General features: G+C 38.6%; 1 pseudogene; it reads right to left on the bottom strand.

Moving 5' to 3' along the window:
- Positions 1–15,084: 15,084 nt before the first annotated feature.
- LOC149158380 (UDP-glycosyltransferase 72B1 pseudogene) lies at positions 15,085–16,915 on the bottom strand (annotated as a pseudogene).
- Between the last annotated feature and the right edge of the window lie 2,614 nt (positions 16,916–19,529).

Here is a 19,529-nt window from a genome sequence, read left to right as displayed (position 1 = left end):
CATGTTGAGAGGTAATATACACTCCCTCTCAACCACCAAGTCTCCATGAGTTGCCTCACTGCTCAAGGCTTTGAATGCATCTTGAACATCAAGTGCATATAGGTTATTGACCCGTGAACCAATCTGCTTCACCTATCTAGTCATGATGTGTGTAAGGAAAACCTTTCCCTTACTGAAGACTACATCATAGCCTCTGTCTTCCAGCTTCACGATCGACACCAAGTTTCTCTTCAGTCCTGGTACATACTTGACATCGGTCAAGGTAAGGTGAGCTCCATGCTCCCTCTGAAAAATAACCGTGCCTACACTTGAGACACTATACTTGTCATCATTACCCATCCCTATGAGTATCTGGAGATCTTTCTCCTCCAAAGTACTGAACAAACTTTTGTCACCGGTCATGTGGAAAGAAGCTCCACTATCAAGAAACCAACCACTTCCCACCATGGACGAAACCATGCATGCGAATAGTGTGAAATCCAACTCAAATTGTGAATCAAGTTCCTCACCTTTAGATCCTTCCCCGGATCCCTTCTTGGATTTCCTCCGTGGACAATTTGCAGCATAATGGCCCACCTCATGACAACGAAAGCATTTCACCTTCGACTTGTCAACCTTCTTCCCATCATTGGAAGAACTGGATTCGGACGGAGAATCCTTCTCCTTCCCCTTCTTTGCTTTGGCAGCCAAGGCACAATTTTCTTCATCAGGTCCCTTTGATGAAGACCCATCCCTAGTATTCCGCCTGATCTCCTCTTGCACAAGATCCGATCAAAGTTTCTCCCATCCTAGCAATTTCTCCCGACCATTGACAGAGTCCTGATAGGAATGCCAACTCTTCAGAAGACCAAGGAGAGCCAAGCTCACCAAGTCCTCATCATCGACAATCACCCCACACTTCCCAGCTCATCTCGGCATTGGGTGAACTTTGTGAGATACTGGGGCATACTGTCTCCATTCTCACACTTAGATGTTTCTATGTTTATCCTTGAGCGCCATTCCACCAACTCAAAACTCAACCGCTTCTAATATAAAATTCGTGAGAACAAAGTATTTCTTGTACAGAGATCGACTGTATGGTCATTCACCGGATATCTCACCTTCCAAAAGAAGGATGAATCCAGAAGCTACCTGGCCCGATTACAGACTCTGCCTAAAGAAATAAAATGTAAACACTTTCTGAATAATAGATATGATGATCAATCCCGCTTTGATATCTTGTACAACTTTTTCTACAAATCAACTAGCTCCAATACCATGTAGAAGTTTTGAATAATAAACACTTATTCATAGATATTATCCCGATTATCCACTATTGCACATGCATAATACATAACCTCCTCTACGTTGATCATCAATTTAGCAGCATTAAAAATAATGAAACATCAATCGCATGCACATATTAACACAGTATGTAACTCGGGGAAAGCATACAGCTGAAAACCCCACACTATCTGTATATTATAATGATTGAGAACATGTAATAATACATAGTACAATATTCCTCACAAGTACTCAGTACTATCTCCACCTATTACACACAAAACTAGCTCAGATTTGATCAATCACATCTTAAATATCCTCCACTGCTTTGCCTGCCTCCACTGCGCAATCCTGCAAGAGAATGAGTGAGTAAGGCTGATCCAAACTCATCTTTTTCTTGGTTGAACCATGCAATCCTCATTGGCATTACTCAATCCATGCATGTGCAGAATCTCATGCACAACTGATAGTCACAACTCACCCTTTCACTTACCTCTAACACCTATCTCTGTTGAACTGTCCATGCACTGAGTTAACTGATGTATTCTTTAGTTGCTTTATGAGTTAATAATTAGTGAATTAATTAATATTTAATTCACACCACTCATCACTAGTCTATTCGCAGTTAGACTAAATACAACTAGTTTAACCAAGTCAAACTGAACACAACTCTATCAACTCCACATCCAACTCCACAGAACTCACATGCATGAGTTCTAACTAAAGTCCTCCATGCAATAGCTCAACTAACACATAAGAAACCCTGTGATTCCTTTTTTCAGCTGCATGTGCCACATCCGTAGCTCAAACTGAATTGCTCCAAGATAATAAGATAATGTTTAGAGTCCAAATATTACTAAGGGATAATAATATTTGATTGTTTCTATTTTTAGCCTGGCAATCTGAAAGTAGACTCTGATCACTCCGTTGTGAACCAAAAATAGAAGTCCATCTCTTTTTCCCTACATGATCAATCATCCATAAACAGCATCCTGCAACTCATAGACCATGATCCATATGTCTAAAAATAGACATAGTCTAAAAATAGACTTTGCTTCAAAAATAGCCTGCGGACCAACTTAGTGAAGGCGACTCCTTTCCACTAAGCTCCATCATCTTGTTGCATTTTCAATAGGAGGCATTGCGTTGGTTCGTATGATAAAATATCTTCTAGCGCATTAGAAACATAATCTACAACTACTTGCCTCATTTAGTTAAGTCTAGCACTGATATTATCAATTTGCTGGTCAAGTTGCACTTTTTGCGCACAAAACTGATCTTGCTCCTCCATGACTCTAAGAAGTTCCTAATGTTGTTGCTCATGCATGACAATGGGGTCATTGTATCTTAAATCTACGGAGACCAACTGATCCTCAATCTACACTGAAGAAGCTCAGATAAGCTGAAACAATTGCTAAGAAGAACAATGTCGAAGATATTTTGTGGATAAGGCATCAATCGGTGGCAACCTAGACTACAGGGGTTGTCCACTGGTGACAAATTTCTTAGAGTGATCTTGTGGTGAGGTATTTGGAACGTCTTCTTGTTCTTGATGAAAAAATTCATCGAATTTTGCAAGAACATGAGGAAGAAGCAGGGGAATAATGTCTAAAGTATGGGCACACAAATGTAAAACTTCCTTACAGTGACATAGGTAATAGTGGCTAATCACTCAGAAGCAAGGGATAAGGCTGCATCTACATTTGAAAGATCAACAAGTGGAAAGATAACAGGATAAACATCTGAAACAACAGTCAGTGCAGAAGATGATAGGGCCATAGAAGCTAAAGCGAGGGCCTTTGGCTTAAAATATTGTCCTTGGAAAATAATAGCATCAGGAATATAAGTGGTCACAACAAGGATACTTACTAGAGACTCAATAGTAGAGACAGTAGCATGAGTAGAGGATGAACAAGTGTATAGCCTCTTGACTAAGGGTTTAATATTAGAAATAGGCGAGTTTAAGTGTTTTTGAGATGATGAAGCACCTACGGAAGACAAATCTTGTGGCATTAAGCCCTCTAGAGAATATTGAACACTTGCAAAAGTCTCCATGGAGTAAATATCGAGCCAAGAGATAGCTTCTCTATGAAATACTTCTTCAATCATATAATAGGGCAGTGCCTACATTTGGAAGGTGTCATTGTCGATGACCTTTAGGCAAATGTGAGAATGGTTGTGGTCAACGCCAAACCACATCAGATAGACATTGCATGTCTAGAATAGATCAAAGAATCCTAGATGGTCATTGTAGAATTAATCAACTTGTTGTACCAGGCCTCGAAAGTTGTCTCATTAAAAGAAGCATTGGTAGAATCAACCCGAGCTTTCCAAGGAACAAAAGAAAGGGATATAGCTTCACAATTTGGAATCTCAACTAAACCGTGACCTTAAGGAGTGCACCATTTCATCATGGAAATATCCACAAATAAATATAAATAAAGTATCCTCCATGCTTATAAGCCTCTTTGCATGAAAAGAAGAGTTCATATAATAAGAACTTGCACCAATTTAGGCATGCACCTTGGATATAGAATTAAGTTACAGAGATGGTATTAAAGGGTACATTCAACTTTGGTATAATTTCACTTTACCTTTTCTACGATAAGGTAGCATGCAAACCTGATATATTCATTGTTGATTAGCTTAATGACAACTCCATGAATCTTAAGGAAAAGAATGGCCTCATTGACTCTCTTGTAGTCGAAACCTCCAATTCTCAATCCCTGATGATGAAATTGCTAAGTTGGGTCAGTGTGAAATACAAGCTACCTATAAACCAACTATGACCAACAATATAGAACAATGGCCTGTATTTGAGGATGATAAGGAGATAATATGCTTCCTTCAAAACAATACCCTTGACCTAGATAAACCTAAGAAAAGAAAATAGCTATGGAAATACAATTCGACAGTGACGATAGAAGTAAGGTCAAGGAAAAATCCCAAGAGCCACCAAACATTATGGAGATTAACTTAGGTTTTGAATGCTCCCCTCAAATGATCAAAAATTGGAAAGGCCTATCTAGACAAGAAAGGGTGGAATTAGAAAAATTGTTAAGAGAATTCAAGGATGTTTTTACTTGGTCATATCAAGATCTCAAAGCATACAACATTGAGGTCATCCAACACACCATTCCTCTTCAAAAAGGATCCAAGCTGGTTAAACAAAAATTGAGAAGAATAAACCCCAAAATGGCCCCTTCAATTAAAGAGGATCTCCAAAAGATGTTGGACACTGGAATGATTTCCCTTGTTAGACGTTCCTCATGGCTATCCAATATGAATGTAACACACAAAAATACTAGAAGCATTAGAATGTATGTGGCTTTTAGAGACCTAAATCAAGTGTGCCTCAAAGACAATTATCCATTGCCAAATATGGAAAACCTTCTACAACGAATCACCAAATCCAAAATGATGTCATTGCTGGATGGGTTTTCTGGATAGAATCAAGTGGTGGTAAAAGAAGAAGATCAAGTAAAAACTTCCATTACCACCCCTTGGGGAACTTGTAAATATCTAAGAAGGCCATTTGATTTATTAAATGCAGGTTCTACATTCCAAATGGCTCTGAATTTTTCTTTTAGAGACATCACGGGAAAAATAATCGAAGTATATCAAGATGAATTGACCATGGCCTCTAAGGAAATGCATGATCATTGTAAGCATCTTAGTAAGGTATTCGAGAAGTGTAGACAACACAATATATCCTTGAACCCTAAGAAGTCCATATTTGGTGTTGACCAAGGAAAATTTCTTGGCCATGTTGTCTCCAAAGAAGGAATTAGTATTGATCCAAAGAGGATCACTACTATCACAGGCATCTCTCCCCTAAAGGATAATAAAACCTTAATATTATTCTTTGGTAAGATTAATTGCGTGAGAAGGTTTGACCCAAAATTTGCTGAAATAGTTAATCCCATGAACCATTTATGAAAGAAAGATGTTCCATACATTTGGGAAGATAAGCAAGACAAATCCCTTGAGGAGATCAAAGAAAGGGTAGCATCAACCCTGATCTTCATTAGTACTGATTATTTGAAAGATTTCATCATCTATTCATTTTCATCTGAGGATACCATTATAGGGATACTAATGCAGAAAGATTAAGACGGGAATGAGAAGCCCATAACATTTATGAGCAAGCCTTTGTGTGATGCTGAAACAAGATATACTCTCACTGAAAAGTAGGCCTATTCCCTGGTCAAGTCCTTGAAGTACTTCCATACTTATGTAGGACATAATAAAATCCATGCTTTTGTTCCTTACCCAATTGTCAAGGATGTGTTATCTCAAAGTGATTGTCTAAGGTCAACTAGGAAGTGCGTCTCAAAGATCTAGGAATATGACTTAGAATTTTGACCTAAGAAAATCATTAAGGGCCAAGGCTTCGCTGAGATCTTGATCATAAGTAATAATAAATCTGTTCAAATAGGTGAGGAGGAACAAATTGGTGCTACCACCTTAGAATTGGAAGAAGAAAAATTGTACTTTGATATCATCTATTATCTTAGAAATTTGCCTACTCCTCCTCGGTTGGTTGAGCATAAGAAAATAGCTCCTATGTTGAAGGCCACTAAGTCCTTAGCCTTCTTTTTCTACCTCTCTATTGTATCTTTTACTTCTTTATGATTTGTTTTGATTTAGGTGCACAACACAAGAGCCCAAGCTTGTGTTTTTAGATCTAGCATTTAATACCCTTTAATGATGAATCAATGTATCATCCATCAATGTTGGGACAATAAAATTGTTTTTTTATATATGGAGCATCATGTGCTCAAGGAGCTAGGTGATGGCTAATGATGGGGATAGAGGTCATGTAAGGATTTTTCCCATGCTCTAATCAACTATCCCATCCATCGTTTGCATTTTATCTGTTTTCTTTTATTGTCGCTTTCATATACTTTTACCTTTCTTTTAGTTGCATCAACCTCCAGGGAAAGGTTTTTTAGCCCAAACTCAAAGATGATGTTAAAATGGTACCAATCCCCGTGACCAATGACCACCAACCCAAAGAATGAAGATGGAATAATGGAAAAGATGGAAATGGGAAGTGTGGAATATCATGGACATGATACTTCAATTAGATCCTGCCTAGTAGTGTCCTTTTTATAACCCTAAGGCCTCAGAGGAGGTCCCATTGGACTACAGTCAAAGATTAACCTCTTAGGTCAAGTGAAGGAACAAGAATTTAATCAAAGATCATTCATTATCCAATTCACCCCTTGATCCATATTAGTATGCCTAAAACATTAAGTGAAATCACATGATTACAAAATATTTAAAGTACTTACCAATGGGTTACCCACCTTCCTTCGAGAAAGAATATTGGATGGTAGAGATAAATATTACCAGAGCAAGAAGTGAAGGATCCTAGCATCATATTATATCTTGATCATATAGGGCTATTGTTTGCCTAGTTTTCGAAGGAGGAGAAAAGTATTCTCTTATGGGTTACCCAATTTTTGGTGAGTAACAAGTAAAATTTAGCTCCTACTCAGGGACAAATGTTCTCCTCGAGAGCATTTGAGAATCCCAAAATCTCATCATACAAGAAGGAAAAGCCAAGTGAAGTCAATGACCCAACGCAACCACTTCGTAATTTCATCTATGCAATCTCCCTTTCCTCTATTCTTGGTCACATCATAAAAAAATAAGTGCACACTGAAATCAAGTTGTTCATATGCCAAAATCTTTGTTAAAAGGGTGTTAGAAACTTAACCTCAAAAACCTTCTCCTTTTGAAAAAAATGTCACAATCATCATAACTATCTTCAGTTTTAGACTTTAGTATTTAAGGAGATGTCCTTCAAAAGGCAATCTTCAAACTCAAATTTTTCACCTTTTGCTACTTTTTAATTGTGACTCCACTCCAAATCTGCTATGTCTCAGGTCATTACTTCCACTTGAAGCAGCTTCAAGCCTTTTCTCTTGCTCCCACGCAAGAAAATTTATCTTGGTCCAAATGATTGTCGTTGAAACTCCAATTTGTGAGTTGCCCAAGCTTTTAGCAAAGGGGAACTATCATATTTATCCCACATGTTTCCACTACGTTTTCTCTTGAATTCTTGGTTTGTAACCCATAGTGCTAATTGTTTTTTGCATGTGGTTGAGACGCTAGTATGTCGAACTGGGCAACGGCTTTAACACCACCTTCATTGATCATTAGATAACTTAACTAAAATTCTTGTGCATCAAAGGGGTGTAGTGTACCTCTACTAACACTTGCTAGACGTTTCAGGTTGTCTTGCTCATCAAATTCATGAAATAAATTGGCAGAGGTCGAATTGTGACATACGAACTACAATGCCTATCAAGGAAACTTGATCACAACAAACTCCTCCAATTTTAGACAATTGTTTGGGTAATATTAGGACAAATGCTGGCATTCAAAGGAGAACATGTCTCAGTTTGCATCTCTCTCCTAGTAGCATAAGTATCCTTCAGACCTATCACAACTTTAGTTAGGGATGTCATTAAACTGCGTCCCCAATAGTCTTCATTATTTTGTTCAATTTTGAAGACCCTTTCCAAATATGCAACATGTTCTTCTTCTCTACCTACACCATAAAACAAGTGCTCATCAGAAAACACAAAAGGTCCTTTCTTTAAGTTGAATACAATGAACTCATCGTGATTGCACGATCAAAGATTAATTTTCCATCAAAATAAAAAATATGAGATGGTTCAGAATTTGACTTTTCATAGTCAGATTATTCATTATGTTCACATTCACCAACAAGAAAACCCTGATAGCTTCCTCCTGGATCTGGCACATTATTGTCTTCAAGATGGCAAAGGATAGCTTCTTTAGTAGAATATTTATCCCTAGTGAAAACAACACTGTTCAGTCCCAATTTTGGGCCTATGTTATCCTTCATAGTAGATTTATCACAAGAAGTTTTTCCAATAGTCTCCTTCAAGATGAGCAAGAAGACCTTCCTTTTCTAAGTCCGCCAATAAGTATTGGTAGTTGTCTCCAAAATATGCATTTCTGGGCCTCAACATTTGAGAAAACATTAAATGATGGCTATCATAGAAGATATGCTCTTTAGGATGCATAAGTGCTTGAACCGGTCTTTATGCTTGTACTCCAAACAAAGAAGAAATAATTTTGTCATGGCATCTTCATGTCTTTCCTTAAATTTTGAAATAGACCTCATAAATGCGAAGACATGTAGAATATCGCAAAAGAATCACCATTGAAATCTAGATAAGATAAGATAAGATAATTGTATTTATGTCCAACTAATGACCACATAGTAGGTCAAAGGGACTGCTGAGTGCAATGATGTCCATAAAATGCAGGAGAACCGAACAGTCTCCTATAAAAAATACAATGCACAAATATAAAATGTACAATGCAGGAACATAAAAGATACAATGTATGGAATGCCCTGACAAAGAGGATCAGGCCCATCTCTCCTAACATCTGATACTGACTGAAGAGTGCTGAAAAAAATTCCACAAAGTTTGCTGGCCTGATGAAGGGTCAATGGGAGGTACAAAATATCCACTAACTCGTTGCCTGGGGGAGTTTGTGCACTGCTAAGGTCTAGAGGACCTAGTCTATCTCCCAAAGACAGATCTGAGACGGTTTAGCTGTTGGGGTCTAATGTGGTGGGGTGAGGTCCCACAGATCCTCACTAGTCTAGATTCTGGATATGAAACGGTATCAATCGTTCTCTTTGTGGCCCTATCTGAAGGTAGTACCCTAAAAAATGTCGTGATCCTCTGTGTGGTGTCTGGTTTGATGGGAGGTCGAAGAATATGCGCTCGAAACCTAAGAGCCTCCTGCATATATAGGGCCAAACATCTCTGATCGGGATACCTAAAAAAGTCTGTGAGGGTCTGAGAGTCTCTGAACACGCAATGGAACCTTCTTCTGATCTCATAGTAGATAGGGCATCCAAAAATGAAGTGTACCTTGGTCTCTACTTCCTATAAATGACATAGCTGACAGATTTTGTCTATCCTATCAATCTGGTGGTCCGTCTCTACCCGAAGTCTATGATAACCTACTATGAACTAGCCTAGAGGAATGCGAAGAGCGTGCATCTAGTGGTGAAATGTATACTGGGGTCGAATAATGAGGTTGTCTCTCAACTTCAAGAAGTGCTCAACGTAGAAGGCCATCTTTGGGCGCAACCCTCCCAAAGGATTGACCTAGGTGACTTGGACGAACTACCTATAGATGCCCTCCCTGATGATCTTGTTCAACTCTTGTCTAGTAGGTAGAAGGTGACCAGGAGCATCCAAGGAATATCAGAAAGGAGGGAGATGATCCAACTAAATGCCCACTCTCTAAGAGATCTGAAACTCTTGTAAACCAACATCTAGCCTAACCTGAGGGAGTAGAACAAGTAATATTCTCAGAAGATCAATATGCCAAGTAAGGGTAATGGTCCCTACTCTTTATCGAGTCTGCAAATCCCTACTCACGATGCAAGAATGAGACCAAACTGAAGATTGTCTCAAGACGAAAGGGTTGAGCTCCAAACTCTGTAAGGATAATGTGCTAAGGTATTGTCTATTTGCATCTAATGATACAGCGGAGAAGAAGAGTCTGGATCAAATGAAGCCCAATCTGACTCAAGTAAAGATGGTCCCCAAATCTTTGAGCCATATAGAATAGTGGGACGAATCAAGCTATCCATGAGGCTCATATTCGACGAGACGTCCTGGAAGTGATGTCGAAAGCACTATCTCTCAAGAAGGGCTAAGGATCCATATCCTTTGTTGATCCAAGGCTGAAGAGTTGGTCACAAAGTGAAGCAGGGACTTGAGAATTGCACCCCCAAGAACATATACGTGTTGGTGATCTCAACCTCCTCCCCTCTGAATAGGAAGTGAAGGTCCGAAGTTTTCTTCACCCCATTGAAGATCACAACCTTGCTTTTACCCATGATGGCTATCAACTGTCGAAGATCGCAAAACAAAGCTAAGGCATCCAACTACCTTTGCAATCCTTCTAGAGAGGAGAACCACGTCGTCAACAAAGAGTAGAATGGATATCATGACTTCATGAAGAAGGTAACCATCAGTGTCCTAGATATGCTGATCTAGAAAAGCCACTAACTCGTCAATATAGATCCCAAACAGGTTAGGAGACAATGGACAACCCTGTTTAACCCCAACAGTGCTTCAGATGAAATCAGACATCCCATGAACCACGCGAAGACGACCAAGGACGAACTCATATAGGTGCAAAATAGTTGTCAATAGGGTCATTGAGATGCCAATATCTCTGAGTCTCTGGAGTAAGGCTTCCCTTGGAACAAAGTCAAAAGCTTTCCGAAAATCTACGAAACAACAGTAGACTTTCGAAGAGCGATGTCGTGCCTCCTTAGCCACGACACGTAGGGTGAAGATGTGGTCAATGGTCTAATGAGCTAGTCGAAAACCTGCCTGTCCCCTAGCTTTGAGTTGTCTCTGATCAAGGTCACTAGAGAGCTTCCTATGTAGAATAGTAGCATACAACTTCGAGAACGTGTGGCCCACCATGATCATTCTGTAGTTATTAGGATTTGAGTTGGAGTCTAATTTTTGGGTAGGATGGATGATATGGTGTGACCATGCCAGTGGAAAACCTTCACGAACTACATGGTTGAAGAGATTAGCCAAGTGACTAACAAAAGCACGAAAACCGTGTTTAAAGAACTCTGCTTGGTAGCCTTCCTCAATGGTTGCTTTGCTGCTATTCATCACCCAAATGGCCTCTCTAATATCTTTGTCGGAGAATAGGTAACAGGAAGGGGTTGGGGGGGTAACACAAACTTGGCTCTACCTCGGGATATCATAAAGGTTGGAAGTGTGAGAGAACATGGATGTAGGGTCGAAGTCAGATGGAAGAGGGGAGCATCAGGGAAGGATGGTATGCCAGAATTGTTTAGGGGAGTGGACAAGGAGAGTAGAAAGTTCTTGTCCTCTATGAGAGACAAAGAGTCGTTTCTTGTGATGAAGGAGATGATGGTAAGAAGCCTTAATGTCAAGGTAGAAGAGTTGAGAATGGGTGAAAGAATATCGAAGTTCTTGATGCAGATCTTGCATATGTCATCATACCATTTGTTCATGGGGCAAGATCCAACTTTTTGGGAGGTGAAAGTGGGACAAGTGGAGTGAAGGATGGATTTGAGTGTTGCTTCCCAAATGGAAGATGAAACATGGGTGTATTTAGTGGAAGCATAATCAAGAAAGGAGAACTGGGTTTTTGATGGGAGCACCTTGTGTAGAGTAGAGGAGAATATGTCAGGGTCACCTTTGTGAAATCGAAAGGTGGTTTGGGGTGGGCCCTGAGGGGAAGGATGGGGTGGAAGGGGAGGGTAAAACCGGAGAGAGAAGGAAATAACTGCATGATCAACAAGGGGGATGGGGGAGACTGAGAGATGGCGAATAAAATGGAGCAAGTTCTGGCTAAAGAGGACATAATCAACTACACTCGCACCCCTGCCATATGGCCGACACGTGAAAAAGCGAGAATCCGGGAAACAGGGAAGACCATTTAGAATTAACAACTCTTGTGATTCCCCCAACTGTAATATATGCTTACCATAAACTGTTGTAGGCCCCAAAGCATCCTCTAACATCCGGTGAAGCCCAACTGAATCTAGATCTATCCCCTGGGTACAAAACACGTCCTCTCATCGATCGTGTAGATGGATTTGGAGATTTCTAGTACAAACATTGAAGTCACCTAGGAGGATGACTTCCCCAACAGTAGAGCATTGGGTGATGCATGTGTACAAGTCTATAATGGGGTCCCCATTTGAGCCATTATGGATGGAAAATGGTGAAGAGGCTGGGGAAAGTAACAAACTGTAATGTAGATGTCCCTTGGAAGCCCTACAAAAGGAGGAACTTCTTGGTTTTCTTGAAGATGGAAAGGGCATTGTGGAAAAAAAAAATACTACTAACTTGCAATAAGAGCAGCCCCCTAATCTTCCTCAGGCATCTGATTATGAAAAAGATGTAGACGAGAGTTTTCATGCCCAAATATCCCTTGATCTAGATTTGTGCATTGGATAGAGTAGAGGCAAATCATATATACTACGTTTTGATGGGCCACCAATTTTTTATGACAGACATCATGATAAGGGGGATATTTCTTGACAGACTTCATGTGATAGATTGTGGCCTTGATCCCCTGAGAACTGTTGGCAGCTCTAAATTATGTAATATTCGCCTAAGGGAAATAAACGCCCCTGATATTTGCCAGTAGCTGTTTTGGGCGTTCACGGGCTTTAAAGGACGAAGGAAATTAAGAAGAGGACAGGAAGAATTTTGGATCTTTCTCCGGTGATTTTGATCGAGAGCTGAGGTGAGCTTTCCGTCTCTGAGGATTTCAGGCTAGAGCTTCGGGGAGAGCCAGTCTCACCCTAGCCAGCAACCCAACTTTTCCTGATCACCCTAGCTGGTGCCATTTTAATCTTCTTAATCTTCGTTGGGAAAGGGGTTTCGTGGGGATTGTTTCTGGGAACAAATTCCTGTGTTCTTGCAGGTTTCATATCATCTTGGGACTAGTATTGCAAACCCTGCATAAATCTGCCACAGAGATCGCATCTGGCGGAGGAATCACGAGGTGGCTGCCAACAACAATTAGAGCGGTATATTGCCCAGCTCCAGATCTAGAAAAGAGAACCGTCGCGCGGGGTATGAGGACAAGGAATTCGTGAAGGTGAAGAGCGGCACAAGAGATAGGCGAAGGCAGAGTAACATCAGCATCGATCGCAGGCATGGGACAAATCGCTATTGAGCAGTAAGTATATTCGAGGCACTGGTGTTGACCAGTGGGTAAATTATGGGTGCACATATTCTTTGGGGCTAGCGCATATGTGAATAACAATTGAGCCGCTTTATTAAAGTGTTGCTCCGTCCAAACAAGTCGCTCCTGCCTGACGAGAGTTCTTGTTTGTTTTGAGAGATTGTTCCGGTCAATTTGGTGAAGATTGCGCGGGGCGGATCTATTTAATATTTATAGCTTCAGTTGCTGGAAGGTGTGCTTTGCTATGGGGGCCATTTTATTCGTGAATTATTTTGGACGAATTTAAGCTCTCCCTTGTAATGGTATTGATAATAATGGATGGTGCGCTTTTCAATAATACTAAAACCGCCCTCATATTGGTATGATTGATGGTGTGCATTAAGTTTATGGAAATGGTATACATTTAATTTATGTTAGGCACTGCTTATATATATTTATATCTACCCACTCAAATAAGGTGCTTTGGTTGTGTTTGGGTTGAGATGTACTGCATATAGAAATATAAATTGAGTATCAATCTTCTCTCACTTTATATTGATAAGCTTACAAATTATATTTGAAGATTTATTTTGAGAACAGACGGATAGGGATACGTTTTGGTGCCAACCCTGGTGATGACTGTAAGGATGCCTCTACCCTAATACAAACGAATGATGTATCTGCTGCTCCAAGGGCAGATTTGCACACAAAAAATGAGCAAAATAACTCTAATTGCCCCATGGATGAAGCTATTGGTGCCAACCATATGGATCAGGACATTTCAGAAGTGAACAAGAAAACCCCTTTCTTTGTTGAAAATAATTGCCTACAGGGAGCAATTGGTGTTCTGAGAGATCATTTGGAAGCCCTTGCTGATGAAAGCACATATGAGGAAGTGCAGGCTGATAATGAGATGTGCATCTCTGTCCTTAGGGAAGGAGAAGAGCAATTTTATGACATATACGTTGAGGACATCTCCAAGCTCATAGTACCTACTGGGCAAAGTGCACGTGTTTGAAGAGTAAGGTATGAATCTGAACCCGTGGTACACTGAAATCCCTGGTGACAGGAACGTACATTTGGGCATCTTTCGAGATGAAGCTAATGACATTACTCAAGCCCTTATGTTAGCATCCATGGAAAGTTAGGGTTTGCATTCAAACAAGTTCATAAAGATTGACATAGCAAATGAAGAAAGGGTATCCAAAATTCTGATGTATCAAAGTTCTGTTGACAGTTGGAACGCCCCCCAATCTAGAGGACGAAGATGATACAATTGCCATATGTGATATAGCCTTGAGTATGTGTGATCTCCCTCCCAATCACAATATTGGTAATGCAAAATCTGAGCAGTTAGGTAAGGAGAATGTTGATACAAACCAGAGATATCAACTTCATGCCAAATTTTCAATCCATTTGGAAGCTATGCGCGTAGTTTTAAATGATCCACAATCCCAAAAATTGCAACATTAAACATCTAGGGGAAGGTCACTTGGAGTAGAGCATAAATGCAATAAGAACCATAAATATCATGAGAAGGAAAGGATTGTAAAACATGAACTCTGGTTTGGGTTTAACATGGTGGAATTTTTCATTGCTAAAATTCAAGAAACAGAGGGACTTGAAACTATTGTTGATCATGGTTCAAAAATATTTGTTAGTATTTGTTTTAGTACAAAGACAAATATTTCATAAAATAAAGAATAAAATATCAAATTCAGAAATTTCAAAAGACACGGAGAACATTCGAAGGATCCAGGAACAGACTCTGCGACCCATCCTTCCATCTTTGAAATAAAAATCCACGGGTTCAAATCCTCTACAATCAAAGACTATAAGCGAGCAAACTCCTGATATTTACTATCTTTAATAGTGGATGGCTGTCACTGTCCTGAAATCATCAATATGGTTCAGCTTCTGCTACAGAATTTACATTCTAAAAACAAACAGTGATGTCAAGTATATGGCATAACAACTAACAGAAACTAGAAAATTTAATTCTAAGCATGGTTTTCACTAACCAGAGCAGTGGATATTGAAAAAATCTTGTTTTAAAACAAACGGGGAATGATGAGTACATTGATAAGCCAAAATATATATACGTGACAAACTATCATATAAAAATGGAAAGCTAGTCATAATATGAAATATGAAAACATTAAAAAAACAGCATAGCACCACTGATTTGCCATGGGTTCACAGCTCGCTCCGTGGGTGGCCTTTATGTGGTGGCGTGAAACATTTTACACAGCTCTGATCTTTTTTGCCGGCCATTTCCATTTTTTAAAACTGCCGTAATATGAAAGACAAGGGGTGTAAAAATCGAACTGATAATAACCATCGACATACAGAATTCCTATCTAGAGGTTGTTCGTCCGGAATGGAAGTCATGTTTTGGTTGCTGTGGCTCCTGAGTTTGCTGCGTTCATTGCCCACTCAGACACTGCAGCGGCCATGGCTTTGTACAAAGAACCCCCTTCTTTCAATGCACTCACGGCGGCCTCCTTCAATTCTTTCACTCTCGCCCTTACCCTCATCCCGCCTTCTCCTTCCATCAACTCCCTAACAACTCTCTCCACTTCTCCTCTCTTTACGAAATCAGCGCTTTCCATCTTTGCTGGGATCCCCACTTTAAACTCATCAACCAGTAGAAGCCTGTTCATCCTCTGTTCCGCAAAAAGAGGCCAACAGATCATGGGCACTCCATGTGAGATGCTCTCCAGTGTAGAATTCCAACCGCAGTGAGAAAGGAAACCGCCGGTGGATGGGTGAGAGAGAACAGGAATCTGAGGCGCCCATGAAGGAACAACAAGTCCTCGGTCCTGAGTTCGGCTCTCGAAACCCTCGGGTAAGAGTTGAGAAATCTCTATTTCCTCGATAGACAGAAAGCTGCTCGACGGACTGCGCAGCACCCACAAGAAGCGATGGCCACTTGCTTCCAATCCCAAGGCGATTTCGATCACCTGAGCCCTTGGGAGACCGGTTCCGCTTCCAAAGGAAACGAAGAGAACCGACGAAGGCGGCTGCTTATCTAACCACTCGAGGCAATCCGCCCCTCCATCTTCGACAGGTTTGTCATTGTGTTCAAGTGGCAACGATGACATGAGCGGCCCAACTGGATAAAAGCAGGGTATTCGATCAATATCCATCGGATTACATATCTTTCCTGCCACCAGAGCTTTGATAGCTTCAGGCTCCAGTTCCTCGAAGGTGTTGATCAAAATGCCCGTCGCTTCCCAAAGACGCGAGGAATGGCCGTAGAACCGGTTAAAGGCTTCATCGGACCTGTCCTGAAGGGGAGTCAGCATATCTCTGCCAGGGATCGGCATAGTGCCCGGTACCTCCGAGACGAGCTTTGGAAGAGATAACAGGACTGAAAGCACAGACGCAGAGGCAGTGAAGAATACGTATGTGGGTATGCGGAGCTCGGCGGTCACATCGAACATAGTGGAGCAGAAAAGATCAGTGATGAAAGCAGAGACGGGAGAGGCAGAGTGGAGGAGGGATCTGAGAACATTTTCCATTGCTGCTTTGGATTTTTCAAAAAGCTTAGCTAAGTAAGTTCCGGTTTTCATATGTTGTGCGCCTTCCATCTCCTCCTCCGGCAGCTCGATGAAATTGATGTCGAGACCCCAGGAAGCCATGTTCTTGGTATAAGCATCCATTAGGCGAGGGGAGAACATCCATTTGCAGGTGATCAAGGTAACGGAGAGTCCATGGGTGCCGGAGAGGTGCCTGGTGAGCTCTGCGACAGGGATGAGATGGCCCATTCCTGCGCCGGGAAAGATAGCTACGTGAGGCTTTGGGCTTTCCATGGGTGTTCAGTCTAAATGAGAGGAGGCACTTGGGAGGAAAATTATATTTTTGTAATCGCTCCTGTGTCCGGACATACCAACATTTCAATGAATGAGTCCGGACATATCATTTTATTGTGCGCGCCCAACATGTCAATGGACCACAACTTCAACTTCGGATGTGATTTGAAGTTAGAATCTGTTAAATTGTTTAAAGAATGATCAAACTCTTACAGGTTCTATACACAAACTAAGATTAAAGGCTAGGATCTGCTAAATTGTTTATAGTTGTTTTTTTTGAAGTTTGGTATTTTTTAAAACACAAGTTTGGAGGTTTTTTAGGTTGTTTTTTAAAGAAATATTAAATTTATATACATTTTATGTGTAGAGAAGCATTTTATGATTAAACATGAATGCAACACATCCATATTTAATGTGGTGTTTTTATATCTATATATATATTTAAATAAAAATAAAATGTTTTATAATTAAAAAAATAATATCAACTATGATAAAAAAGTAATAATGAGGAATTATAAATTAATGTTATAAATAATTATGAAGAATTTATTAGAATTGGAATTATATCACACAAAATTTAAATTTTTAAATTTATTAAAAGTCAATGCAATCTAATAAACTCTTTAATACACTACACTTATTGATAACCATTAAGATTAAGATTAAGAATCAATCTAGGTTCTCAATTAAAAAAATTAAAATAATAAAAAGCCTTGGGCAATAAAATAAAATCAAAGAATCAAGATCATTTTAGTTGTTTATTTTTTAAATTAGCATTTTTAAAACATAAATTTGAAATTATTTTAATGTAGTTTTGTTTCTTTTTGGTTTTTTTAAGAAATGTTAAATTTATATATACATTTATAAACATATTTTAAATATCAAAGAATCAAAATTTTATTAAAAAAATATTATCCATTCTTTAACAAAATGATTTTCTTAATAATAAACTAAATTTTTTCAAAAAAATTAATATACTATAAATTATTTATAAAATAATTTTTCCTCTCTTTTAATGAAATAACTTTATCAATTTTTAATGAAACAATATACATCATTATGTAATAACCATTATTAATATTTTATTAATTTTATCAATCTTATAAAACAATATATATCAATATTGAAATAACAATTATTAATACTTTTATTAGTTTTATTAAATAGTAGTGAAATAACGTACATATCATTTCATAACCATCATTAATGAGTTTATTGAACACATCAATGATTTAAAATATCTTTTTTTCTAAGTTTGACACATTTCAATAATGCGCAGAGTACAATCATAAAATTGTTTGATGACCTTAACTTGTCCAATGGAAAACCAGGTGTGTTGGTCACTGAACCACATTATAAACCGTCCAAAACATAAATAGTTTGAGTCTGTCTATCCAAACTTTATAAAACTTATAGTTTGTAAACCATCTAGTAAACATAAATGCTACCAACCTATACATCAAAATATATGCCAAAAATGATCAAACATGACTTTCAACCATTATTCTTCACACCATTCCACGAGAGATCTTTTGACGATTTCACGGAGGATCTTTTGCACTTGGATTCCACCGCAGATCTTTTGACAATTTCACCCAAGAGATTTTGCACTTACATTTCAGATTGGGGTAGACATGGAATGTGGCCAAGGCCAGTATTAGAGTTGAATTAGCTGGAGTTTTTTTTGAATTTCTTTGAGGCCCGAATTAGAATCCAAATTTGTAGCTATGTTGAGGGAGGTAGCCATTGCTTTAGCCACAAAACATTTAGAATCCAAATTTGTAGCTATGTTGAGGGAGGTAGCCATTGCTTTAGCCACAAAACATTTCATAAGTAAAAAAAAGATGAATAGACATGGAATGTGGCCCTCAAAGTAGCCAAGGTGGGCATTCTGGTGCTGCACCTAGAGTTGAACTAGCTTGAGTTCTTTTTGAATGTATTTGAGGGCCGAATTAGAATCCATATTTGTAGCTATGTTGAGGGAGGAAGCCATTGCTTTAGCCATAAAACATTTCATAAGCAAAAAAATATGAACAAACTATTTATACAAATAAATAATTTTAATTTTAATTAAAATACTAGTAATTTTATTTTATCAATTAATAATCTTATTTTTAGTTTTTCACTATTTTATCTTTGTAGACAATTATTTTACAGCTAAATATGAAATCGATGTGTATCAGTGTTCAACATGGAGTTAACACATATATTTTTTAAAATAAAAATAATTTGCTTTTAAATTAAAAAATCAATGTCAACTATAATAAAAAAATAATAATGAGAAATTATAAATGAATGTTATAAATAAGAATGACCAATTTATTATGGAGGAATTTATTATAAATGGAATAATCTCAAATCCCAAGAAAATTGGTGGGTGGGGAGTCACATGGCACGAATCTAATTTATTAAATTTATTAAAAGTAATGGACCATTTTGCTAAATAATATTTGCTTATATATAAATAAATATTATAAATAATAGTAAGGAACTAAAACTTTTGTGATCCATGATGTAGAGAATAGTCTTTGGGATTAATCACATGTAAGGATTAGGTCGACATTTCGAATCAGCTAATGTTGTTCATCCTCAGAACAAGGTGAGATTTAGTTAGAAAATAACCGTTATGTAATAATTAATTATTTAATATCGAAAATGTAAATAAAATAATTCATATGACATTATTAGGATGACCTCTTCAATGTTAGT

The sequence above is a fragment of the Pinus tabuliformis genome, chromosome 5_2, assembly GCF_031772625.1.
Source record: "Pinus tabuliformis cultivar Carrire ecotype Pingquan chromosome 5_2, CPIR1, whole genome shotgun sequence".
Taxonomy (NCBI): domain Eukaryota; kingdom Viridiplantae; phylum Streptophyta; class Pinopsida; order Pinales; family Pinaceae; genus Pinus; species Pinus tabuliformis.
This window is presented reverse-complemented; position numbering and strand designations above follow the sequence as displayed.